Source organism: Hemitrygon akajei, chromosome 8 (genome assembly GCF_048418815.1).
Source record: "Hemitrygon akajei chromosome 8, sHemAka1.3, whole genome shotgun sequence".
Lineage (NCBI taxonomy): Eukaryota > Metazoa > Chordata > Chondrichthyes > Myliobatiformes > Dasyatidae > Hemitrygon > Hemitrygon akajei.
Genome location: NC_133131.1, coordinates 33,210,332 through 33,237,963, shown reverse-complemented (window position 1 = coordinate 33,237,963; position 27,632 = coordinate 33,210,332). Strand labels below are relative to the sequence as shown.

The 27,632-nt window shown below is 42.3% G+C and overlaps 1 protein-coding gene across 2 annotated transcripts in view; it reads right to left on the bottom strand.

The window, feature by feature from the left end:
• The window catches only part of galnt17 (polypeptide N-acetylgalactosaminyltransferase 17), a 462,724-nt gene that overhangs the window by 275,579 nt on the left and 159,513 nt on the right, over positions 1 to 27,632 (bottom strand). The window lies entirely within an intron of this gene.

Sequence of the window (27,632 nt, the reverse complement as noted above, 5' to 3'; positions counted from 1 at the left end):
ATAGTGGACTACTTGACAGATAGACCTCAGTATGTGCGGTTGGGAGACTGTAGGTCTGACACGGTGGTCAGCAGCACAGGAGCGCCGCAGGGGACCGTGCTCTCTCCGGTCCTGTTCACCCTGTACACATCAGACTTCCAATATAACTTGGAGTCCTGCCATGTACAGAAGTTCGCTGATGACACGGCCATAGTGGGGTGAGTCAGGAATGGACAGGAGGAAGAGTATAGGAAACTGATACAGGACTTTGTGATATGGTGCAACTCAAATTACCTGCGTTTCAATATCACCAAGACCAAGGAGATGGTGGTGGACTTTAGGAGATCTAGGCCTCATATGGAGCCAGTGATCATTAATGGAGAATGTGTGGATCAGGTTAAGACCTACAAGTATCTGGGAGTGCAGTTAGACGAGAAGCTAGACTGGACTGCCAACACAGATGCCTTGTGCAGGAAGGCACAGAGTCGACTGTACTTCCTTAGAAGGTTGGTGTCATTCAATGTGTGTAGTGAGATGCTGAAGATGTTCTATAGGTCAGTTGTGGAGAGTGCCCTCTTCTTTGTGGTGGCGTGTTGGGGAGGCAGCATTAAGAAGAGGGACGCCTCACGTCTTAATAAGCTGGTAAGGAAGGCGGGTTCTGTCGTGGGCACAGAACTGGAGAGTATAACATCGGTAGCAGAGCGAAGGGCGCTGAGTAGGCTACGGTCAATCATGGAAAACCCTGAACATCCTCTACATAGCACCATCCAGAGACAGAGAAGCAGCTTCAGTGGCAGTTTGCTATCGATGCAATGCTCCTCAGACAGGATGAAGAGATCATTACTCCCCAATGCCATTCGGCTTTATAATTCAAACGCCAGGGGTAGGATATGTTAAAGTGCCGGGGTCAGGACTGAGCTTAAGTTACCATTCAATGTATTTCTTAGTAAACTATTTAAGAACTTTTTAAAAGCTATTTATTAATGCTTTTTGAGAGGGTGATTTTAGATGCATATTTATATTGAGTTAAGTATTGTATGTAATTAGTTTTGCTACAATAAGTGTATGGGACATTGGAAAAATGTTGAATTTCCCCATGGGGATGAATAAAGTATCTATCTATCTATCTATCTATCTATCTATCTATCTATCTATCTATCTATCTATCTATCTATCTACTAGACAAAGTACTAAGTTTTCCAGCTGGGCATTGATCAATATTTCAAAAGGACCTTAATTGCTAAATGGACTCCTCCCACCTCTGCTTCCCAATGGAGAGACACTACCATGGGCTATTTAAATAACAGCACCAAATTATTGCCCTGTTTCTATTAGTAGATTTGAGAGAGTTCACTTACACAGCAGCAATTCAAAGGGGGCATTTATAAATGAGAGTGCAGAACTATTCCAAAGAAATCCTCTAGTTAAAAGCTTAATTGCTTAAAATCAACAGTCCATTTCACTCCAGCTGTAATTAGTACCATATTCTGTGGCAATAAACCTTTATGGTGATCTGACAGGATAACTTTGCTCTGACTTTTTTCTAAAGCAGCAGCCATGAAGCATGACATCATTAAATATGGGACACCATCTCTGACCCCTTGACAGCGAGTAAGACTGGATCACAGCGATACATAATGACAGCGCTAATTGCCTGATTGCATCTCTCACCTCTGCCTGCTGCTCTTCTTGTTCGAGGGAGGTAGCTGGGAGAAAGTCTCACCTTTTATCATCATATAGGAAGACAATCGCAGAAAGCTAATTTTACAAGATTTCTACTGTCATGGTGTAATTTTGGGTGATTTTTATAAAATTCCAGAGATACCATGTAATAAATGCACTGAGAGCATGATGTGCACAAACCTTTGGATTATTCATCAAATGGTGGTAGCAAGTTGTTACATATATTCCTTAGTCTCTTGCTCTTTCCTGTAGTGACAGAAATATTAATGTTATGCCAACCCATTCAACAAGCATAGCAGTGCATGTAAAAGTCCTGTCTTTTTGTAAAACATTTCTTTGGATCAGTTTTTCCAAGAGATTTTTTTTTCAGAAAACACATTGCTTGAAGGATAATGTCTTCAGTGCTGGTTAGATATAAAGATGTGCATTACATGGATTAGATTTCAGTATCTAGGTAATAAAAGAATTGATGTATTAATGGAATTGCTGCCTGAGTTAAGTCTCTCCTCTTTAAAATTAATACAGAAAGTCAATCTTACAAGGTACTGATCCCACTTATCATCCTCCGGCCTCTATCTCACTTTCAGCCTCCCTTCCCCCACCTGACTCCATCTGCATGACATCCTTCACCCCTCCTTGGTCCACCTGCCACCTACTTGCCCCTGCCTTACCCCTCCACCTCTTCTCTTAATAATGGTCATACTTCCTCTCCCGATGCAGGGCTTCATCCCAAAATATTAACAATTCCTTCCCCCCGCCCCCCCCCCCCCACAGATGCTGTTTGATTTTCTGAGTTCTCCCAACAGTTTCATTCTCAATTGTATTACCATGGTGATGAATGACTTGTGCAGCATGTATTGGCCACCACGTCGCCGAGGGCATTAGGACTAATATGAGATAAAGAACGGGAGATGCTGCAAGAGAGAAACTGAGTAAGTGTTTCAATCATCCTTCATCAGAATCAGAAAAGTTCGAAGAACTGCAGAATCTCTAGCATTTACCAATGCCTTTCCATTAGCACCGTCGTCTGCAGGAAGATCATTAATTAATACACAATCAGAATTTGTTAATTCTGCCATAATTGAGTTCAATTGGTTGACTATGTGTTCAGCAACAGAGAAAGCCCTCATATTTTACTAGCTCCTCAATTTCTTCGAATATCTGGTCTGTAGACGATGAAATAAAGTATTTCCAAATTCTGTCACTCTTTTTCAGCACAATCTTATCCTTCTAACAGTCGTGGTTAAAGAGCGGCAGATGGGAAAGCATGAAAGTAATGAAGACATTTTCTCACTCGATCACACAGTCTGGTTAATCGAGAGGACAGGTCAGAGGTGGAGTCTGTACTGAAGCAGCAATACACTGGGGCAGAGTACAGTACTCATCGCCCTGTTTTAGGAAAGGCAAAACTGAAAAGAGTGCAGAGGGGATTTTTGAGGATGTTACCTGTACTCCAGAGCTTGAATGTCTGCCTTCATCGGAGTTCTGATGCGCAGAACATGGGTAAGCACTTCAATTGGATAGCCTACAGACAAGGAATAACAGCATGCTTGGTGCATTAGCAAGCTTGCCAATGGGGCTCTCTGCATGGAAGGAACTAGCACTAACTTTGTATAGGACTTTATACGTTGCCTGGAGCCCATTCCTTCCTGCACAGGGTTTAATTCTATCAACGTGAAGTCTGCTGTTGTTATGATACCAGCCCCCTCCTTTGTGAAAATCGCAAGAACTCTAGTGAAAGGGGGGTCAATGACCCGAGAGAGAGAGAGCAAGAGAGAGAGAGAGACAGGCCGAATGGACACAGGAAATGGAAAGACAGCAACGTGCTGGATACCGCATTCCACTGGGACAAAAGCTGGCGACTGTGGCATTGTTCTCAGGAGACACCTGGGAACTGCAGACGTGCCAACTCGCAGGGACATTGTAAAGCCCTCGGGCAAAGTGGGCTGGTTGAGAGAGATTGCATCACCTGCAACCTGATTGACACCTGAGATCCCGTGAGGCAGTATAAAGAAGGGTCTGAAAGAGGACGACCCTCAGACGCACCAAGGAGACACCAAGAAGCACGATAACGCTTCCCGTGGGAACGGGAAGCCATTTTGAAATAAGCCACGTGCGTTAAATTCCGAATGCGGGGTTTGTGGCTGGAACCAACGGAAGATCGCTTTTAACTAACAACGGGGAAGATCGCTCCCCTGATTCCATGGATGTTTTGGGCAAGTTTTTCCGTTTATCTCTCTCTCTCTCCAACACGTGAAACCAAAAGGGAAAAGCCTGCAGACTTCAGAGTGACTCTTTATATTTCCAATTGGACTCAGTATTATACCCTAGACAACGAAAGAGCTTATTTCTGAGTGATTATTAATGTACCTGCGTTTTAGATTGAGTATTGACGCATGTTATCTGAATGTTTGTATTAACCTTAATTTTTGTGCCCCTTTATTAATAAAACTTTTGAAAATAGTACCATTGGACTTCAACTGACACATCTATCTTTGCTGGTAAGTGAAACCAGTTACTGGTTTCATAACAAGTGGGGTTCTCGTCTCGGGATTTGACACCAAAAAGGGGGAGGTCAGTCAATCGGGATTGTAAGTCAAACAAAAAAATAATTTGGATCTGGTACGCAGGTAGCCAGACAGAAAAACCAGCAAAGATGGACGTGTGTGAATTTATGAAAAACGCGACTGTGGCGGCGCTAGAGGTGAGCACCAAAGCAGACTTGTTAAATTTGGCGAAGGGGTTAGAGGTGGAAAACGAGCAGGATCAAGCTGAGAGGCAAAGACAGCATGAAATTCGGATCAGAGAGTTAGCAGCAGCCGAGAGAGCGGCAGCGGGGAGAGAGAGAGAGAGGGAGGAGCTAAGGAGAGAGCGGTTTAATGTTAGTCGGGAGCTGAGAGTAGTACCTCCGTTCGAAGAGACGGATGTTGATAGTTATTTCTTGTTTTTTGAAACGGTGGCAGCTATGATGCCGACCCGCAGACGGGCGAGTGCGGTGGCCCCGCCCCTGGAGTACCAAAGCTTTCGCGCATGCGCGGTCACACGCAGCCTGTCCAGAAAAGCAGTGAGCAGTTTAAATCGGGCCAGCAGTAATCTGGCCAAGATGTTTTTACCGACCCTGTACCATGAGGGTTCCGAGGGTGGTAAAACAGAAAGCAGTAAAGTAAAAGGGGGTAAGGGAGAGGAAATAGCCCTGCCCTTAGTGAAGAGAAAGGTCCTAGAGGTAGGAACTAAAGTTGAGAAACGGATAAAGTTGTTAAAATGTCCAGAGTTGGACATGGTTAATCTGTCTGGTTTGGCAGAATTGTTTGGAGAAGTTCAGAGTTCTAAAGGTGTTCTCGATGGTCCCGAGAGTGAAATGAGGGCAGTCTTAGAGAGGAAGGGTGTCCTTGCTGTGGAGAAGTCAGCTGAAATGGCCGAGGAGGTTGTTTCAGCTCGCAGGGTTGCGCCTTCCCCAGCGGGGGGCTGCCTAGAGAGTAACTGGAAGGATCGGGGGACGTTGGAATTTGAAAAAGGTACGGGTGTTGAGAGCCTGGAAGGGGCCAATGTCCCGTTTGAGTGTGTCCAAGATGGGGGCGCACGTGGTGCTGAACCTGGTAACAGCGCTCAGGGGAAGTCTGAGGTGTTTGATTCAGGGGAACGGGGCGGCCGTCTTTGTGGATCAGATAGGGTGGGTTCAGTAGGAAAAGGGTTAACCTTGGTAACCGTGGGAAGTGTGAGTTCCACGGTGTTTGTATTCGAGAGTGGGGCCAAGGTTAATGCCGAATTTAAGGGGGGAATGAGGATTGTTATTGAAGGAAACGGAAAGTCTGTAGTTCCCAAGTCGAAGGAAGAAATTTTAAACCTGGCAGATCGCTCACAGAGTGAGTCGGGAAATAGCGGGGCCCCCCACTCTATTGTTACGCCAGGGTGGGGTGTGAAGAGGTTGCATTCGAAATGCTACCTGAAAGAGGAGTTGGAATTAAAAACAAATAGCCTGAAGGGTCTTGACAGTTTGGGGCATGGTGTTGAAAAAATAGCCCCGATGAACGAGGCGGGCGGGAGTTCACCACGCCAAATTACTCAAAGTCCCAACGGGGGGACTCGCCAGAAAAGAGGTGACGGTTAATGGGGATGCCATTTTTTTTAAACAGCAAAGCAGGTTTTTACGGGTTGCGCCAAAGCCTGTGAATAATAAAGACAGACCTTTGGAGACCTGCCGGCGAAGTAAACCGACCGAAACGATTAGTATTCGCATAAACTTTTGTAGATGCACCTAAGCTAAGATCACACCTCCTTAGTTATGTTGCTGAAGAAAGCAAATAAATAAGCTGGTTATTGAGCTGAAGTCTGATGCTGCTAGGCGTTAGCATGGCACGTGAGGTTAAGGTATTAAAGGAAAGGGGCACTGTACTTGTTACCTGTTTAGATGCTGACTTGAATGTATAACTGTATTACTCTGTAGTGAAAAGAAAAGCTTCTGTATTGTGTTAGATTCAAAATTTCTGTAAGACTCTGTACCACTCTGTGTTTTTAACCGCTGGTAAAAAACCTTTAAGAGGGGAGGTGTTATGATACCAGCCCCCTCCTTTGTGAAAATCGCAAGAACTCTAGTGAAAGGGGGGTCAATGACCCGAGAGAGAGAGAGCAAGAGAGAGAGAGAGACAGGCCGAATGGACACAGGAAATGGAAAGACAGCAACGTGCTGGATACCGCATTCCACTGGGACAAAAGCTGGCGACTGTGGCATTGTTCTCAGGAGACACCTGGGAACTGCAGACGTGCCAACTCGCAGGGACATTGTAAAGCCCTCGGGCAAAGTGGGCTGGTTGAGAGAGATTGCATCACCTGCAACCTGATTGACACCTGAGATCCCGTGAGGCAGTATAAAGAAGGGTCTGAAAGAGGACGACCCTCAGACGCACCAAGGAGACACCAAGAAGCACGATAACGCTTCCCGTGGGAACGGGAAGCCATTTTGAAATAAGCCACGTGCGTTAAATTCCGAATGCGGGGTTTGTGGCTGGAACCAACGGAAGATCGCTTTTAACTAACAACGGGGAAGATCGCTCCCCTGATTCCATGGATGTTTTGGGCAAGTTTTTCCGTTTATCTCTCTCTCTCTCCAACACGTGAAACCAAAAGGGAAAAGCCTGCAGACTTCAGAGTGACTCTTTATATTTCCAATTGGACTCAGTATTATACCCTAGACAACGAAAGAGCTTATTTCTGAGTGATTATTAATGTACCTGCGTTTTAGATTGAGTATTGACGCATGTTATCTGAATGTTTGTATTAACCTTAATTTTTGTGCCCCTTTATTAATAAAACTTTTGAAAATAGTACCATTGGACTTCAACTGACACATCTATCTTTGCTGGTAAGTGAAACCAGTTACTGGTTTCATAACACTGTGAACAAGTACACAGTCTGGTGAAAATGGCATTGCAGGTACAGAGGGTAGTGAAGTAAGTGTCTGACCCACTGGCACTCACCAGTCAGGGAACTGAGTATAGGAGGTGGGATGTAGTATAAGACATTGATAGGACTGCCCTTAGAGAACTGTGTTCAGTATTGATTGCTCAGTTATTGGAACGTCATTATTTAACTGAGAAGAACGCAGAGAAGATTTATGAGGGAAGTTGTCTGTACGCGAGAGCCTGAATTATAGGAAGTAGTTGGGCAGGCTAGGACTTTATTCCTTGGAGGATAAGAGATTGAAAGTGACCTTGTAGAGGTTTCTAAAATCACGAGGGGTATAGATAGGGTGAGCACACAATCTTTTTCCAAGGGAAGGGGATAAGTTTAAGGTGAGAGGTGAAAGATTTAAAAGGGATCTGTGGGACAACTTCTTCAGAGGGTAGTGCATATATATACAGAATGAGTTGCCGGAGAAAGTGGCTGAGGCAAGTACAATAATAACATTCAAAAGACATACGTACATTGGTCAAAGGGATTTAGAGCAGTGGTCCCAACCTGGGGTCCACGGACCACTTGGTTAATGGTGGGGGTCCACGGCATAAAAAAAGGTTGGCAACCCCTGGTTTAGAGAGATGTGAGACAAATGCAGGTAAATAGGGCTAATTTGGAGAGCACCATGTCAGTATGAATAAACTGAGATGAAGAGCTTGTTTTCATGCGGTGTTACTTTGTGATTCTAAACACTGGCTGTGATTATGTGTGTAAGATCACAAAGTCTCTTCCATCTAGATGCTTGAGGCCTGACATAAGCACCTGGTCCTACACCATCATAGGAGTTTTCAACAGACTCTCGTCAGTTGGAGGGTGAGACATTTCTCCATTTCCTCAATCAAACCGTCCAGTGCAGTCCCTGCTACCATGTACTGTAAACACAATCAGTAATGGATTGTGTTTAAGCCACGAAAGCTATTCGCAATATCGGCTACCTGCCAAAGCATGCACACAGTGAAGTAATAGTGTAATTAGTCCAGTTAAATGCTCCATGATAATTAGCAATGTAATAAAATTTGCTGCCTGCATCAGTGGTATCAGTTATAGGTAAGTGCCAAATGCAGTGGAAGAGGAATGGGAGGAGAGGAGGTTTATCAAATATAGCCACCAAACTCTACCTCCAAATCCGAAGACAGGCTTGTAGCAGTCTGTTAGCACATTTTCTTAAAAATTGTTAAATTATCTAGATTACAGCAAAAAAGATAAAACAATAAGAAGTATATATTATGCTCACAAGATAAATTGATCTAATCAACAAATGAAGGCATTGGCAATGCACAAATAATAATCATCTTAAGCAGGTTTTAGTCTTGTGTTCTAAAATTTATCTATCTGCACTTCCTCCACTTTCTGCTAATAGATTATAGGCTGTACGTCAAGCTGCTGAGCCCACTCACTTCTGAACTGTTAATATCTTCTCACACATTACATTCTAATTGTAATAAACATTTCAATTACACAGAAAGGTGATTTGCGAGCCTTTCTCTTGTTAGGGATCACCTGGGGTCCATTTGCTGACATTAAGAATGGATGATCTGTGTAAATGCTCTTATTGTGCCCTTTTGGAGTCACCTTCATTACTGCTTCTAGAAAATTGGACGTTAATGTGGCCCAAGCCTAATTATTGTTTAGTGCGATGTAAGTAAAGAGGAGCATCTCTGAAATGTTAACCACGAGGAGGTCTGCAGATTCTGGAAATCCAAAGCAACACACACAAATTGCTGGAGGGGCTCAGCAGCATCTAAGGAAATGTTGTTGGTCTTTTTTTTTAAAAAAAAAGAGGGGTACTAAACAATGTAAAATAATCAAAAAATAAGACATAAAATATAGTCAGTCAAAATCATTAAGTTCTTCTACCATTAATATTGTAAAAAGTGCCACATTCAAACGTACAGCAGAACATCTTAAGCATAGCAGACTCGATTATTTCCAATAGCTTCCATGTTACAGATCACACAGACTACCACCAAGCTTCAATTTGCCACCGTCACAGTCATTATTCAGAGATCCTGTCACTGGGTCATTGCCAGCAAAATCTGTGCATGCTCAGCCTCCAAAACTGTATCCTTGACACAATCCAGAATGCAGCAAGCCAATGCAGCCCAGTGCCAATGACTGTGTGCCAGACTCAGCGATGGACCAGAAAAGCTGCCTACATCCACTTAGGACATGCTCACATGATTCAATTATCACACACATCATGCATCTGCCTGTTGGCTTCATAACATTTGTTGAAGTTGACTACTATTGTGACTATAGGCTCTCACAGTTATTAGACTTTTTGTACTCTTGTAGTCCTCTGTCTTTGAACAGGCACAGTAACAATCTAACTGAGGTATGAGTTATGGGATATTGTCCATCGCACTGAAAATCTGAAAGACATTATTGCATTGCACATGCAAAAGATTGATAAAGTGTGTGGATACAATATATATTACTGACATTGATATTAGATTTTAAATATATAGTTATGAGAGGAGCTAAAATAAAAATAACATTTTCAACAGCAAAAAAATTAGTAATCTAACAATAACCTTTCAATTTAGTATGGAATTCAAATATCTGATCTTTCTCTAATTCAACAGGGGTTGTTTTTCTTCGTAAATTAAAGAAATGTAATATTATGTCCAAAGATCAAAGACACGGTCGCAGGTTTGAGGCAACTTTCTTTGCCAACAGAAAGCCATTGGCACTCACAGTGAAACCTTGAAAATGACAGATTTATTTCACTGTTTAACAATTTAATGTGCAACTTCCTGGTCTGGATTATCTACCCATAGCCACTGCTGATGGACTTGTAACTAGTGCATCATATTCCAGAGAAAGCTTCTTACTTTCGTAGGCCCCACGTAACCTGCAGCATTAAAATGTTCTCAGGAGACTGACACTGGGATATTTTACAATATAGATAAGCTTTATCATATGTATCAAAACATAAGCTGAAGAAGAAAATCAGATAAAATGCTGTAAACAAGAGGCTTATAATGAAGCTTGTCAAACAGCTCTCCAGCTGCTGGATACAGTACAGCTGTGTGCTCCTCTGGTACAATGGGATTAAAAATGTGGATTTCAACAAGAAAAAGCATCTGAAAACAGAATAATCTTCAGAAACTATGTAGTGGTGGTAATTTTAGGATGTAGCAACATCTGTTTATGAGAAACTTTCTTGAAAAGTTAATGCTCCAGTAGTTGGATTCAGACATTGCTCAAGGGAACATGATTCTGATTGTTAGAAGCCTGAATATTAATGAAACAATTCTGGGTAGTGGGAGCTTAAAGTGCTCCAAATGGCATGTGGCTCAAACAGCCTCTGACAACCAAGTCCAACTCTTGGCCTTCACGTGTGGCCCGGCAGAACTGTTTCTACTGACAAGAGAAGGGACAAAGGCTGACGGACCACTGACACCTCTAAACCAGCTGCTTCGGGCGGGTGGGGCTCGTCAGCCTTGGACGGCAGCCCATCTAGGAGAAGGAAACTCTGATTCTAAACCTCTGCTGCCCTGCAGCCATACCCACCCATGGGAAAGGCTTCAGGAGTAAACCCCTGGGAAGAAATCTGGAGCCAGGGTCCCCAAGGCAGTTTGAGGTTGTTTACAACTTCACTCTGGCAACGACACCGGTGCCAAGCTGTATCGGCGCTTGCCCTTACCTTGGACTACGTCAGTGACATGGAGAGGGGGAGCCCGCTGCGTGGGCAACAGCTGGTTCTTGAAATCTTCCTGCCCTGGCTTACACCCTGGAAAGGACACAGTCCGCCAGAGGCGCAAACCCATGATCCCCTGGGATCGACGGCTGCCTACTAAACTAAATCCTAGGTATAACCACCTTCAGCTGATTCAAAGCTTTCCTTCCATCATACAGTTAAAATTGGGGAAATCTGTTTATGATTCCACTGCATTCACTTCCAGTCAAAACACCTGACACAATGAAGCATTAATATTTATGTACTAGTCAATGGATAAATGCAGGAATCTTGCAGCGTAGCCTCATTATTCAGTGGCATTGTTATCACCAAATTAGCTGAGGGAGAAGACAAAATTAGCACCAATCAGAAATTTAATCTGCGAACAGCAGGTAGGGCATTTTATATTTGTTAAGGTTCACTAAGGTTTTGACTATAGGATCTCACAATTATTAGACTTCTGCTATTCTTGCCATCTTCTGCCCTTGAACATCCACAGTCAGTAAGTTCAGCATTGACTACTGAAGCCGATAAGAGAACCACAGAACTTTTGACATGGGGCAGGTGTTGACTGGCAAGGGGGGTAGTTTCTGAGATGGTGCACGGCTTCCTCTATTTACACAGAGCCTCTGTACGCTGCTCTTGATGCATGGACTCAAGATCCATGTAACATTGTGCATTGATACATAAGCAAATATACAAAATCACTCATTACACACGGCTGATAACCATGCGTACAAGACTTGAGTTGGCATTAAATATATTAGTGTGCAGTGAGACGTATGCATTGAAGGGTTTGGAACATGGAAATAACTTGATGCATTGCCTTAGTCCTCATCCTCTCTGTCCCAATACAATATTAATCAGTGGTAAACTGTTTGTGGAGGTAGTGATGGAAGCTGATATTTTCTTCAATGGACACTGCATCATGATGGACTCTGCTGCTGAGCTGACGCTAGAAGGGATAGTCTCCGGGCTCTGAGAAAAGCCTTGAAAAGTCGATGATGAACACCGCTTTCTTTGGAAATGTACATATCATGAGTATTTGATTGTGCTGAGCCATCTGCTATACCTGGCTGTCAACGTTCTCACTAGATTTCAAAGAAGCAGAGCTAGCATCTGCACCATTTGTACTTCCCATTCTAGCTTCTCTCTCTGTCTGCCTGGAGCCCCACCATGTTCCGATCCACTAACTGCTAAACTACAACACTCTCTCGGCCAGTGGCTGTGGGTGGGTACTCAGCATGGGAAAAGAAAAGGGTTTTATTGTGATGAGATAAGAAAAAGAATTAGGAAGAATGCACTTAAAGATTTTCCATCCTAGGAGTTGGACGAACATCGGATGAAAGGTACAAGGAAAAAGGGAGGATTAGATATCCAGATACCACTGTTATCGGTTCGACTCATGGTCAAAAAGTCTCCACGGTGGACCAGTCCCTTCTATGGATGTTCAAATATTCAATGACATCTGTCCCTCTCCAGATTGTTGCTTCTTCCTGCTAAGATGCACTACATTCTATTTAAAGAGGTGGGACCACAAGTGAACTTCGTGCATTAAATACAGATGCTGTGAATTTTTTCATATAACTCCCAGCGTACATAAGCTAAGAGCTTACAGCCATGCATACAAAAAATAATTTGCCATTAAGTGATTAATTGTGTAGTGAAACTTATGAATGGAAGGATTGGGTACTGATTGACAGAACCTATTCAGAGGTGAATGATGTAGTAGCCTACAAATGCTGACATATTATTATTTGATGTATACTCTGACCATGATTAGATATATGAGATGGCAAGGTCTTTCTTCCTGTAACTTTATTCTTACAGTAAAATCCTGGAACCAAATTCTATTGTGATTTGTTTTTACATTGCTACTTGAGTATCTCTCTGAAGAAACTCTTGCCTATCTACAGGCACAAGATGTCCACATGCTTAATTACTTCCAACCAGTGCACTGATAGAAAACCATAGTATTCACATTCTCACATCTTCGGCCATTTCTCAAAGAATCACATGAAGAAAAATTGCAATGCTAGCATTCATTTCAAGAGGTCTAGAACATACAAGAAAGGATGTAATGCTAAGGCATTGATCAGACTGCATTTGAAGTACTGTGAGCAACTTTGGACCCCTTATCTAGGAAAGATATGCTGTCATTGAAAAGAGTAAAGTGGAGGTTCACAAGAATAATCCCAGGAATTAAAGGGTTAACATATGAGGAGTGTTTGATAGCTTTGGCCCTGTACTTGCTGGGATGTTAGAAGAAAGAGAAGGGAATCTCATTGAAACCTATCGAATATTAGAAACCCTAAAGTGAATATATGTGGAGATGATGTTTCCAATAGTGGGGGAGTTTAGGACCAGAAGGCACAGCTTCAGAAAAGCTTAGAACGCAGATGAGGAGGAATTTCTTCAGCCAGAGACTGGTGAATCTGTGGCATTCATTGCCACAGATGACTGTGGAGGCCAGGTAATTGGGTATATTTAAAGCAGAGGTAGGTTCCTGATTAGTGAGGGCATCAAAGGTTACGGGAGTAAGGCAGCAGAATAGAGTTGAGAAGGATAATAATTCAGCCATGATAGAATGGCAGAACAGACTCAGTGATCCAAATGGCCTAATTCTGCTCCTGTGTCTTATGGTCCTATGATCCCACTCTCTCCTCCAGTCACACTGCATCTCTCCTTATAAAGATACAGTCTGCCTTTAAATAGTAAGTTGCCAGTAGTTTTGCTATTGTACACTGCAAATGGATGAATATGTAATCATATACCTTATCCAGCTGGAAGGTAAATTTGCCACTAAATTAAATGCTTGGGTAACTAAATTTATTAAATTCACAAACTGGAATACAATATCTATTCAGTGTTAAATAGTATTCTGCAGTTATGTGAATTTTGCAGATATTATTGTAAACAAAAACCCAGCTTCAGTTCTGACTGTAACTGTAAGCTTGGAAGCTTGTAGTTAACCTTCAGGTTTTTTGTGTAAATAGCAAGTAGTAAATTGAAGTTAAAAGCTCGGGCTGCTCCACAGACTAAGAGATTGCAAATACAAGAGCCAAACATTAAAACCATGGGGCTGTATTAATTGGATTGCATCAAACCAGGCAACATGGCAAAGTTACTTGTACCATTATGACTTGAGTGCAAGCTGGCAGACCAGAAAGATGTTGTCACTTGGCATATCAAACATTATCACATGTATAGGCAATCAATAGTTCGTGTACTTACCATACTTGTGTATTCAGAGACAGCTCTGACAATATTAATTCTGTGTGTCTGGCTCTCTGGCATCAAAAGGTTTTGGAATACTTCTGTTAATTAGTTTCTCACAAAGGCCTTTGGACCTTTAAAGGTATCTTATCAATGGCGAAGTGAGATTGAGGGGATGAGCCGAGATGGTGTGTTGCAGAATCGTTGCAGATGGAGTTCTGATGCCCAGACAACTGGCCCGTGTGTGAGGTTGGATTGCTCTGGGCACCAAAAGGAGAAGTCGGAGCCCGGGCAGAGGAGATTCAGTGCCTGTACAACTGGTACAGGAGTGAGGTTGGGTCACGCTGGGCTCCAAGATGATTAGAAGAGCTTGAGAGTGGCTTCAGGCTGGGCGATGAAATCTGGGCCTGTAGCAAGTCGCTGAGCAGTGTGTTCTAGGCCTGGAGCCTTTTGCAGCAGCAATGCCCAGGTTCTAGTGCGAGGTACGAAACACTGTTCAGACAAATTAAACGCCAGAGGTGAGAGCTGATTTCACTCGCTCTCTACAATCTTCATTTCACTCTCCAGGGTGCCTGAGCCTTTTGCTGTTCCATCGTTTTGTCAACTTAAACACCAGATAGACTGAAGTGACAGAGAGATGATATCACTTCTCCTCCACGATGGTCATCTCGATGGTGCTGAGGCTGTGAAGACTGCCCCGTAAGCTATGCACCATACCTGCGAATATGTTAATCCGATGAGCCAGGCATTGGGCCTAATCCAGGCTGTTCCGGCTTTGAGACCTGAGGACTCAGTTTTGGTTCAGAATGCTGTTGTTTGCTTCAATTATTTGCATGATTTCTATTTGTTTCTCTTTAACTTGTCTTTTATTTTTGTTTAATTAGGTTCTTTTGGGTTTCTTGCTTTGTACCTGTGACCAAACAAATCTCAAGGTTGTATAATTTATACATTCTTCGATAACCAATGCACTTGAACTTGAGCAATGTGCAAGTTTACAGAAGGCTCTGATGAGACAGTGCAGAAGATGAATAGTCTTCTAATTCCTGACGAGCTTTGATTGTGTCAGCAAAATAAACATTGTTAGATAAACACAATGATTCAATAATGAGAGAACAGATTTAAGATAGCCTGGTGAAGAAACCCAGGCTCAAGATGATGAGATTTTATTTCCACTGCCTCATTATTGACTGAAAGGAAAGAGAAAAAGATTTGCAAAGCAAATTTCAAAAGGAAGCCATATATGAACTTCAAGGGAGAAAACTGGCAGAGCTGTGAATGAAGGTACGGCAATGAAACTATTTGGATAGCTCACTCAGAAGATTGACACAGATATGGCATGGATGGGGTTGTGGGATACTAAATGGCTCCTTTCTGTGCAGTTATTCTTCTACCTTCTGACAAAAGCTAGCAGATATCTAAAAGTGAATGTTGAATGGGCAAGGTCTAAGAAATGGAGGCCCTGTCAACTTAACATCAAGCCCTCACTTAAACAAGTATTTATCAGGTATCCCCAATACCCAGTCGCATTTACTACCTGGCTAACCAGACTGGAGTGGGAATTTGCTGCAAACTGTGAGTCATGCAAACAAACCCCAGCATTCAGTGACATTCAATTCAAGTTTAATTATTATTTAACCGTATATGACTCCTCATGAAAATAGCCAAACCAGACAGCATTACCAAGGGGTCAAGGTGCAAAGACACATTACCAATAGTCACACAAGTAACACACACAAGATCCCAATCATGGAATGAGAGACCTGAGGCCCACCTCCCTCCCATGAACCATTGATATCATCTGATTACTGGACCCTAATGCCCTCTAGGTGACACCGTGGCTTTAAGGTCCCGTCCTCACCCCGATGCCTGACTCCTGCTAAGCAAATCCGTAGCTTTGAGGCCCAATCCTCACATATACATGCAGAGATACTCTTACACGATAGCATGGGAGTTTTTGCAGCAGGAGAGTAATGATGTTGGAGGGGTTTGAAATGCTATATCCATCTTTAACAATGTGTATGGCATGCAAGGGTTCCTTAACCCTTGTTGCAAGGGCCAACAAGGCCTTGGGACTCTTGAGGCAAGAATATTTTTGCCCTTCTTGTTTCAGAAGGAAACTAGAAGCAAAATCTCCAAAATGGGTGCCTTTTGGCTATTCATCACTTCATATCTTGTTGCCATTACAATACTGGACTTCCCCTAAATGCTAAGTCTTCACAATAGTAGGCCCCTGCCTGGTCTCAACAGGAAACTCACCTAGAGCTGAAATCAACATTATTGATGTTATTGTGGCTGCTCGGAGATCTTGATTCTTACATTTTGTTTCGACCCTTTCCCACCTGTCAGGTGAAGTGAAATTGAATTAACTTTATTTCTTACCTCCTCCACATACATGAGGAGTGAAAATCTTTACATTACATCTCAGTCTAAATATGCAATGTGCAAATTATAGTAATTTGTAACAAATTGTATGTACAGTAAGATATACAATAGGACAGCCAATATAGCATAGAAATACAATAGTGTCAGCATGAATTAATCAGTCTGATGGCCTGGTGGAAGAAGCTGACCCAGAGCCTGTTGGTCCTGGCTTTTATGCTGTGCTACATTTCCCGGATGGTAGAAGCTGGACCAGTTTGTGATTGGGGTGATTCAGGTCCCCAATAATCCTTCAGGCCATTTTTATGCATCTGTCACTGTAAATGTCCTGAATAATGGGAAGTTCACATCCACGGATGCGCTGGGGTGTCCGCACCACTCTCTGCAGAGTCCTGTGATTGAGGAAAGTACAGTTCCCATACCAGGCAGTGATACAGCTAGTCAGGATGCTCTCAATTGTTCCCCTGTAGAAAGTCCTCAGAATCTGAGATTCATGCCGAACTTCTTCAACTGCCTGATGTGAAGGAGGCACTGTTGTGCTTTTTTCACCACACAGTCAGTATGTGCAGACCAAGTGAAGTCCTCAGTGATGTGTATACCGAGGAACTTAAAGCTATTCACCCTCTCGACCCAGATCCACTGATGTCAATAGGGGTGAGCCTGCCTCCATTCCTGCTGTAATCCACAACCAACTCCTTTGTTTTTGCAAAATTGAGGGAGAGGTTGTTTTCTTGACACCACTGTGTCAGGGTGATGACTTCTTCTCTGTAGGCTGCCTCATTATTATGTGAGACAAAGCCAATCCGTGTAGTAGACTCAATTTACACTCAGTTTCATTACATTTTGTTGTAGGAAAGTGAAGTACTTTTAGATGAACAGCTAACATAATTTGACTACTTACTTCTGTTTGTACTTCCACTTACCTTGCAGTCACATGTCTGGCTGTTTACAGCTCAATAAGGGCAAATCAAATATTTGTTTTATTACCATCCAGGGGAAGATCATGCAAGGGTTCATGATAAATTATCATAGAAAACCTTCTCTCCGGATGCATAATGCAGCGCCTCTACTTCCTTAGGAGTTTGCAACGATTCAGCATAACATCTAAAGCTTTGACAAAGTTCCATAGAAATGTGTGGAGAGTATAATGATTGGCTGTGTCACAGCCTGATATGGAAACACCAATGCCCTTGAATGGAAAACCCTACAAAAAGTGGTGAGTATGGCCCAATCACAGGTAAAGCCCTCCCACCATTGAGCGCATCTACACAGAACGTCGTACAGGAAAGCAACACCCATCGTCAAGGTCCCCCACCAGTCAGCTCATGCTCTTTTCTCAATGCCACCATCAGGAAGAAGGTACAAAAGCCTCAGGACTCACATCACTGGGTTCAGGAACAGTTATTACCCCTCAACCATCAGGCTCTTGAACCAAAGGAGATAACTTCACTGAACTTCATTTGCCCTACCATTGAAATGTTCCCACAACCTATGGACTCACCTTCAAGGACACGTCATCTGACGTTCTCAATATTTATTGTTTATTTATTTATTATTATTCTTTCTTTTTGTATTTGCACAGTTTGTTGTCTTTTAAACACTGGTTAAATGCTAAAGGAGGTCTGGTCTTTTATTAAATCTACTATGGGTTTATTATGTATGCCCAAAAGAAAATGAAACTCAGGGTTGTATATGGTGACGTACATATTTGTTGATAATAAATGTACTTTGAACTTTGGTCTTGCAACTGTTCCACACATGACTGCAAGAAACAGCACAGAGTTGCAGACACAGCTTAGCACATCACAGGAACCAGTCTCCTCTCTTTGAACACTGTCCGGGTTCAGTACTTGCTGTCTCAGTAATGCAGCCAGCATAATCAAAAGACCCCACCCACCCCCTCTTCCACTGGGCAGAATATATAAAAGCCTGAAAGCAAGTATCAGAAAGCACAAGGACAGGTTCTATCCCACTGTTGTCAGAATCTTAAGACCATAAGATATAGGAGCAGAATTAAGCCATTTGGCCCATCGAGTCTGCTCCACCATTTCATCATGGCCGACCCATTTTTCCAATCAGGCCCAATCTCCTGCCTTTCTTCTGTATCCTTTCATACCCTGACCAATCAGGATCTATCAAGCTTTGCCTTAAATGTGCATAAGGACTTGGGCCCACAGGCTCCTGTGGCAGCAAATTCCACCAATTCACCACTCTCTGATGAAAGAAATTCATCCTCATCTCTGTTCTAAAAGGATGCCCCTCTATTTTGAGGCTGTGTCCTCTGGTCTTAGACTCACCCAACATAGGAAATAAACATCCTCTCCACACCCACTTTGTCAAGGCCTTTCAAGGCCTAATGTCAATCAAAGGAGTATTTTATGCAGCCGCCATTTTGACTAGAAGTATATATCCTGTGCATTCCAAATTGCTTCCAGAAAAATCCAGCCATTGCTGCCCTGCTATCATCCCTGCCAGTGTTCTTTTCCAATGAATTCTGGCCACCTCCTCTCTCATGCCTCTGTAATTCCCTTTACTCCACTCTAATACTGACACATCTGACTTTAGCTTTTCCTTCTCAATTTTCAGGCTGAATTCAATCAATGATCAATTCTCTCTAAAGGTTCTTGTACCTTAAGGTCTCGAATCAATTCCAGTTCATTGCACAACACCCAATCCAGAACAGCTGATCCCCTAGTGGGCTCAATCACACGCTGCTCTAAAAAGCCATTTCATAGGCATTCTAGAAAACCCCCTCTTGGAATCCCCAATCAACCCAATTTTCCCAATCTACCAGCAAATTGAAATCCCCTGTGACTATTGTAACATTACCATTTTGGCATGCATTTTCTATCTCCTGTTGTAACTTGTAGACCACTTCTTTACTACAGTTTGGCGATCTGTATACAACTCCTATCAAGGTCCTGTTACCCTTGCAGTTCCTTACCTCTATCTATAACAATTCAACACCTTCCGACCCTATATAACCTCTTTCTAATGATTTAATTTCATTTTTACCAACAGAGCTATGCCACCCCTCTGCCTTATGCCTATCCTTTCAATACAATGTATATCCTTGGACATTAAGCTCCCAGTTATAATTCTCTTTCAGCCATGATTCAGTGATGCCTACAACATCACACTTGCTAATCTGTAACTGCGCTACAAATTCATCGACCTTATTCCATATACTGCGCACATTCAAATACAACGCCTTTAGTCCTATGTTCACCTTTTTCCGATTATGTCCACCATTTACATTGCAACTTATCCAGTTGACTGCAATTTTACTATATCATCAGCCTCTCTTTGCTAGGAGTCTCACTACACATAACTTCTTTTCATAAACCAACTAATGATCTCATCTTCAGCACTATCACTCCGGTTCCCATGCCCCTGCCAAATGTGTTTAAACCCACCCGATCAACTCTAGCCAACCTGCCCGCAAGGGTATTGGACCCCTTTGGGCTGAGTTGTAACCCGTCCCTTTTGTACAGGTCATAGTTTCCCCAGAAGAGATCCCAATGATCCACACCTCTGAACCCCTTCCGGCTGCACCAGTTCCTCAGCCATACATTCACCTGCCAAATCATCCTATTCTTACCCTCACTGGCACGTGGCATAGCCAGCAATCCAGAGATTATTATCCTGGAGGTCATGCTTCTCAGATTTCTACCTAGCTCCCTAAAATCTCTCTTCAGGACCTCCTCACCTTGCCTAACTATGGCATTGGTGCCCATATGTACCAAGACTTCTGGCTGCTCATCCTCACCCTTAAGTATGGTGTGAACCTTTTGTTTGATAACGTGGTCTCTTGGTCTCACAATCTACCTCACTTTGTACTTTATTGTTGACCTACTATTCACATAGTGGGGCCTCCTGTATATCAGGGAGACCCAATGCAGATTGGGAGACTGCTTTGCCGAGCACCTATGCTCCATCCACCAGAAGAAGCGGGATCTCCCAGTGGCCACCCATTTTAATTCCACGTCCCATTCCCGTTCCGATATGACTGTCCATGGCCTCCTCCACTGTCGCGATGAGGCCACACTCAGTTTGGATGAGCAACACCTTATATTCCGTTTTGGTAGCCTCCAACCTGATGGCTTGAACATCGATGTCTCAAACTTCCAGTAAAGTGCCAACCCCTCCCCCCTTTCACCATTCTCCATTCCCATTTCCCTTTCTCACCTTATCTCTTTGCCTGCCCATCACTTCCCTCTGGTGCTCCTCCCCACTCCCTTTTTTCCATGATCATACCCTCTCCTATCAGATCCCCCCATCTCCAGCCCTGTATCTCTTCTACCAATCAAATTCTATACTTCACCCCTCCCGGTTACATCTATCACTGTGTATTTCTTCCTTTCCTCCCCAACTTCCTTAGTCTGACTCCTCATCATTTTTTCCCAGTCCTGATGAAAGGTCTTGGCTCAAAATGTCACCTGTACTCTTTTCCATAAATGCTGCCTGGCCTGCTGAGTTCCTCCAGCATTTTGTGTGTGTTTCTTCGCATATTCGGTAGCTTTTCACATTATCCTGTATTGTTAATACTTTACTCTTTTTTGAGCATGATTAGATCTGTATGTACAGTGTGCAAGGCAAGCTTTACACGGTCTCTTGATGCATGTGACAATAATAAACCAATACCAACACAAATGAGCATTTAGAGAAAATAGAACAATGTAAGATTTTTGCTTAACTCTTAACCCAAGCAACCTGCTCATATTCTATACCTTCACAGTATTGTCAGGGTCAATTTTCACCTGGTCCAAGGATCCCCTTGTAACAAGTGTCTATACCAGATTCTGAACCACAGATCTATTTAGAATGTATAAATATCCTTAATTAGTGTTTCAGAGATCTAAAATCCACTTTAATAGATATGCGTCAAATTTGATCTGGAGCAGCCTCAATGTACAAAAATTTGTAGCACCTGTACAGAAGTATAAAATGTTTAAACATTTTCATTTTTGTGCATCTTAGGTCATTTTAGGAAAAGTCATCAAATTCCGGCTAAAAAAATGGCATTTAGGGTGTTTTTACTGCTGTCAAATGTCAAAACGGGTCAAATTTCACCCAAACAGTATGTCAGGGTTAAGCCAACAAACAAATGGAAAATATGAGATAGTTACTGGAACACTGTAAATGCACAGTGCCAACACATTCTGCAAGCTCTCTGAGCAGCCACAAGAATCCAGACAAATGTCTTCAGGGGATTTGATGAACACAAGAAAATGGGTGCATGTGTTGGCCAACTGGCTCTTTACATCTTCCCTGCTGTGAATAAAATGATCATGGCTGATCATTGCTGAGTTCACCTGATCTTCAATGCTGGTTCTCCTCAGCGCTCAAAGTTGTGATCTATCAAAAGTTTAACTACTTCCATCTTAATCGGTGCCATTATACCAGTGTCCCATTTTAAGATGAGATGCAGCTCCCATTTGTTTACCAACTCTGCAAAGTACTAGTACATTGCATATGATCTGCTGGAGGCCAAATAAAATCTGTGGGGGTGTGGAGGAAAGGAATTGTCAACATTTTGGGTTGAAACCCAGCATTAGGTCCGAGTGGAGAGAGGAGAGAGCCAGTATAAAGAGGAAGGGGAAGCCCAAGGTTATTGGTGGTTTGAGGAAGTGGGAAAGTTGAGCTAGGTAGGGGAGGTGGAGGGAAAGGGTGGAGTTGCAAGAGAGAGGCAAGTGGATGATACATGCATAAACTTCAGCAATCCCTTTCCTCCACCAGATCCAATCTTCCTCCAGCAGATTGTGTGTTGCTTCTGATTCCAGTGCCTGCAGCTTACTGTGCCTCATTTATGTGAGTTGAGAAATAATTGAGATCAGGAAAGGAAAAAGTAGAAGCGGCCAAATGATTTTCACTATAACGACTTTGGGTAGATCTTTAATTTAAATAAATCTAAGAAGCTGGAAATGTTCAGGGACCAGATCATAGAGAATAAGTGAAAACTGTATTACTAATCGTGGGATGGTCAAGAAGAAGAATGAGGACCATTCATAATATGTGCTCAGTGTATGGATGAGCACTTCTCTGGCTAACCTCCCGGCATACACACTACTTCCTTAATCTACGCTACCACTTAGCTTATCCACTGTGGTTTGTGGGATTTTGCAGTGCACAGTTAGTAACTACATACTGGTACACTCCAAAAGTGATGCTACTTCTGAGTAATTCACTAACTGTGAACTGCTCTCAGAGTCCTGAGGGTAGAGTAGGTTTTTCAGTGGAACATCAACGTTTTTAATCATTAGGTGGCAAGCCACCTGGACAGAGGGTATAGAGTAAAATCATCAATTGAAGCAAATCTTCAAACTCCATTCTAAGTGCAAGTTTCTTTATATCCTGTCCAAAGTAATGATTGTAAGTTCTAAACTACATGGTTGAAGTTTTGCAATACTGACACCACTGTTAAAATACAACAACAAACGGTTTAATCAGCATCTTGTTAGACATGCTCTGGGTATACAAAATGGCACTGTACAGTTACAAGGAGACACTTGTAACTTGGCAACCAGCATTAACACAATGGAAAACAAGATCAATAATAAATAAGCCTGGCCTCTTTTCAATGCAGTGAGATGTGGGCTTTATAAAATAATGTTAATAAAACTGAAATCTTTGGAGTTTAATTAACATTACCTTTAAGGATTATTGTAGTTAATTTCTATTGACACACGACTTCCTGACTTTGGAAACCGTATGTTTATGAAATTGAAAGGCTCTGACTTTCCAATCCATCAGACAGATCAACTATTCTTAGTCTGGAACTTCCCTCAGTTCACTTGTTTCCTTCATGCTCAAAGTCTCTGTAGATAATTTACAGTACCCATTGAAATGCTGGAAATGCCTATTTTATCCAAGCACATTTGTGAAATCTGGTACTCATGTACTGTATCTGCATACGTTTGGTAACCTTCCTGGACAATAACAGTGTAGGCATTGCTATGAAGCTCCTTCAAGGTTCAGAAACACTTTGATTGAAGAATTGCTCCTGAAGATTTTATCCTCTCAGAGTTTTGGGGGAAAAGTGAACAAACAATAAATTGGACAAGGATGTAGTCAATGAGCTATCAATAGTTTTCCATGCAATATTATAGGTCATCATAGAACAGGACAGCACATGAACAGGTCCTTTGGCCCACATTGCTCTGCAGTACTAATTAGTAATTAAATGACTAACTAAGCTAATCCCTTCTGCCTACACCATATCCATTTCACTCCATTCTCTACACATTAATGTGTCTAGCTGCTTAAATGCTCCTGTTGTATTGGCCTTCACTACAACTCCTGGTCGTACATTCCAGGCACCCAGCACTCTCTGTGTAAAAACCTTGCCCCACATATCTCCTTCAAAGTGATTCTTCTCCCTCCCCTCACCTTAAGTACATGTGTTCGACATTTAGACTAGTATTAGAGATTTTGACCCTAGAGAAATGATACTAGCAGTCTATTGTATCTCCTGATCCTTTAAACTTCTAACAGTTCTCCCCTCAATCTCCACCATTCCAGAGAAAACAACATGTTTGCCCATCTTCTCCTTACAGCATTATGCCCTCTAATCTAGACAACTTACTGGTAAACCTGTTCTACACTACTCCAAAGCCCCCAAATCCTTCCTGTAATACGACAACAAGAATTGAATGCAATACTACAGATGTAACCTAACCAGAGTTTTATAAACTTTCAACATAACTTCCCAGTTCTTTCACTTAACACCTTGACTAATAAAGACAAGCACACCATACCAACACACACAAAATGCTGGAGGAACTCAGCTGGTCAGGCAGCATCTATGGAAATGAATAAACAGTCAATGTTTTGGGCCGTGACTTTTCTTCAGGACTTCTTTACCACCTATCTACATGTGCAGCCATTTTCAGGAAGCTATGGACTTGGACATCATGATCCTTCTGCTATCACTCTTATTAAACATTTTTTACTCTTTCCTTTTCAATATAATTTCATTACTCTTAGTCATTAAATATTTAACATTAAGCCTCATGTTATTGAACACCTTCTGAAAATGTGCAGGGTAAAATTCAATGAATCATCTTTATTTATACAGTCCATAACTCAAGAGCTTGTATTGAGCTTGTCAGATGTAATTTAGGCATTAAAAATCCATGTTGATTGCCCCTAATTCATCCATATCTTTCTAACGGTATATTAATTTGTGCTGCATTATATTCTCTGGAAATCGATTATTTTGCTTCATACTTTATTTCTTTCATCCAATTTGAACAGAAGTGCTACTCTAGTTCATGAAGCACAAATGACTCCTTCATCCTTGTCATGCAAGTATCCTAATCCTGGTCTTCATCTGAGCCTCAAAGGCCAGTTCAGATGCATGGGGTCTCCTTCCAATAAGCCCCCACATCAGATTTCCTAAGCCCGTTTCCAGAGGGAAGCCCACCGGTGCTGAGTGTATCACCCCAAGGCACATCTTTCTAACTTATTTTGCTCATTCCTTGTTGTGCTAGTTCCTGCTACAGTGTTGACAGTGCTAGGTACAATGAAACACTATGAGTCTGCCTCTTCCCTGCCCCCCCCCCCTTCCCTCATGCTCCCCCAGCTCCTGATATGCTGGACGATGATATTCTGAGGAGGGAAAAACAGGGGGAGTCTCTCCCAAAACAGGTAGGGGGAAATGGGAATAATAGGGCTGAGAAGGAAAATAAGTCAGCCAAGATCAATTGCCAGAGCATACTTAAAGGGGCAACAAATGGCCTAATTCTGCTCCTATGTCTTATGGAACCCTTCAAAGAGAGAACAGGAGTGCTTGAAAGCTGTTCCAAAAACACTGACAGACAGTCACGATAATATCTACAGTTGATTAAAGCAAAACCAGTGGTATAACCACAATGGAAGTATGGCCAGGAAGTGGCCATACCTGGCAAATTTCTTAATACAGTCGGCCCTCCTTATCCGTGAGTTCCGTATGCGCGAATTCAACCAACCGTGAATCGAGAGAACCCGGAAGTGCTCTTCCAGCACTTGTTGTTCGAGCGTTGTTCGCCTCACGACTCGTTCATTCGCTACTTTGTTCCTGTGAATTACGTGGTATAAGCAATTCCTCAAAGGCTAAGCGGGAGTGTAAAGTGCTATCTCTCACCGAGAAAGCAGAAATATTAGATCTTTTGAAAAGTGGCATGTCGCATTCCGAAGTGGGCCCTGTGGTCGGTAAGAACGAATTGAGCATTCACACAATAAAGCAGAAAAAGCTGAAATTCATGGAAGTGTTAGTGCTGCCCCTACAACGGCAAAAATGGTCTCTCTGGTTCGTGATAAAGTGCTTGCAAAGACTGAGAAAGCATTAGGTGTGTGGCTAGAGGACATGTCACAGAAGCTTATCCCTGTCGATGCCAAATTGTGTGTGAAAAAGCTCTTAGTCTCTATGAGCACTACTGTGATGGGGTTGATGAGAGTAAGAGAAAAGAGTTTAAGACTAGTAAGGGGTGACTGGCTGGATATCTAAAGAGCTACAGCCTCAAGAATGTAAAGATCACGGGAGAATCGGATTCGGCTAATGCTGAGGCCAGAGCGGAGTTCCCAGAGGAGCTGCAATTCTGCAATTCTGAAGTCTCGACGTTCAACGCTTTAAGATGCTCAGCCCTCAACCTCCACAGTTCCTGACTTTAGTATTATTGAGCCTCCTCCAAAGCGTCCTTATTCCCTAAACAAGACAGTGTAACAACTACTGTACAGGTATTACAAGTTTTACTCATTGTTTGATCATTGTTCGCCTCGCATCTCGTTCGTTCGCTGCTTGTGTTGTGAGTGAGAGGAACATGTACTTTTTTTTTGTCAATATTCCCTAAACAAGACAGTGTAACAACTATTTACATAGCATTTCCATTGTATTAGGTGTTATAAGTTCTGTAATCTAGAGATGATTAAAAGTTTTACTCGTTGTTTGATCATTGTTCGTTCATGTCACGTTCATTCGCTGCTTGTGTTGTGAGTGAGAGGAACGTGTAGTTTTTTTTCTTGTTAATATTCCCTAAACATTACAGTATAACAACAATTTACATAGTATTTACATTGTGTTAGGTATTATAAGTAATCTAGAGATGATTTAAAGTATACGGGAGGATGTGCGTAGGTTATATGCAAATACTACGCCATTTTATATAAGGGACTTGACCATCCACGTTTTTTGGTATCTGTGGGAGGTCCCGGAACCAATCCCTCGTGGATAACGAGAGCCGACTGTACCTTGCTCCTGAGGTGACCTGGGTCTCTGATCCATTAGCTCATAACATGTTTAAGAGTCTCCTCCAGCCAGTTCAGACACTAAGCTTATTAAGAATACTCCCCTGTGCAGGTGACATCCGTCATCTTCCTCAATGCTTCAGCCTAAATAAATCCACTGGGATTCATTTGCACAGAGAAGATTTTAAACTAAAACTGTACTCCACAAGGAAATACCACTAAAAGAATGGGTCAGAGGGGAATGAACTGTGCACAAATGCACTGCCATTCTCTGTAACTACATATGATGCTATCTTACCTCAGTACTACACTAATGTTAGAGTAAGTCTTCTGATTGGTATAGTGCAGAATAGTTGTGGGTGGGGTACAATGCTTCTCTGATGTTTGGCTGGTCTCATTGGTAGTGATGGGACATTAACATGAGAATCTATGGAACTGCCACCCCTCAAGAATACAGTAGAAGAAATCATCGATGGACAACAAGAAGCCCAGTCCGTTGGTGAACATTGTCTTCTGTATTGAGACTCCTCAAAGTTTCAGGTACAAGCATTCATTTTAAATGGCTCTCATTGTACAGTTTAGCCTTGTTTTTTAGTCATTTCAGAGGTAAAATTAAATCTTATTACAGGATGACGGGTGCTATAGCTACATGCCTAGAGATCTCTTTGCATGGGCTCAAAACTGAATTAAATTCTACAAATGGTGAGATGCCACCATTGAATGATATTATACTTTATTTCAATCGCATACTGCAAACACTACATGTGTTATGCCTCTTAATAATATCTAGGCCCTTAGTGTTTTCCCCCCTTTATCATCATATCATATTTTTCAGCTCAGTGTATTAGGATGTGTATCCTTCCCTTTCAATAGATTAGTTACTGGTTGGTTCTATAAATGATAGATCATCTACAGCCACAAACAATTCCCAATGATCAATGACAATGTTACACATCTTAAAATGATTTATCATTTGTCGGAAAGGACACTGACTTAAATAAAACTAACAAGACAACTG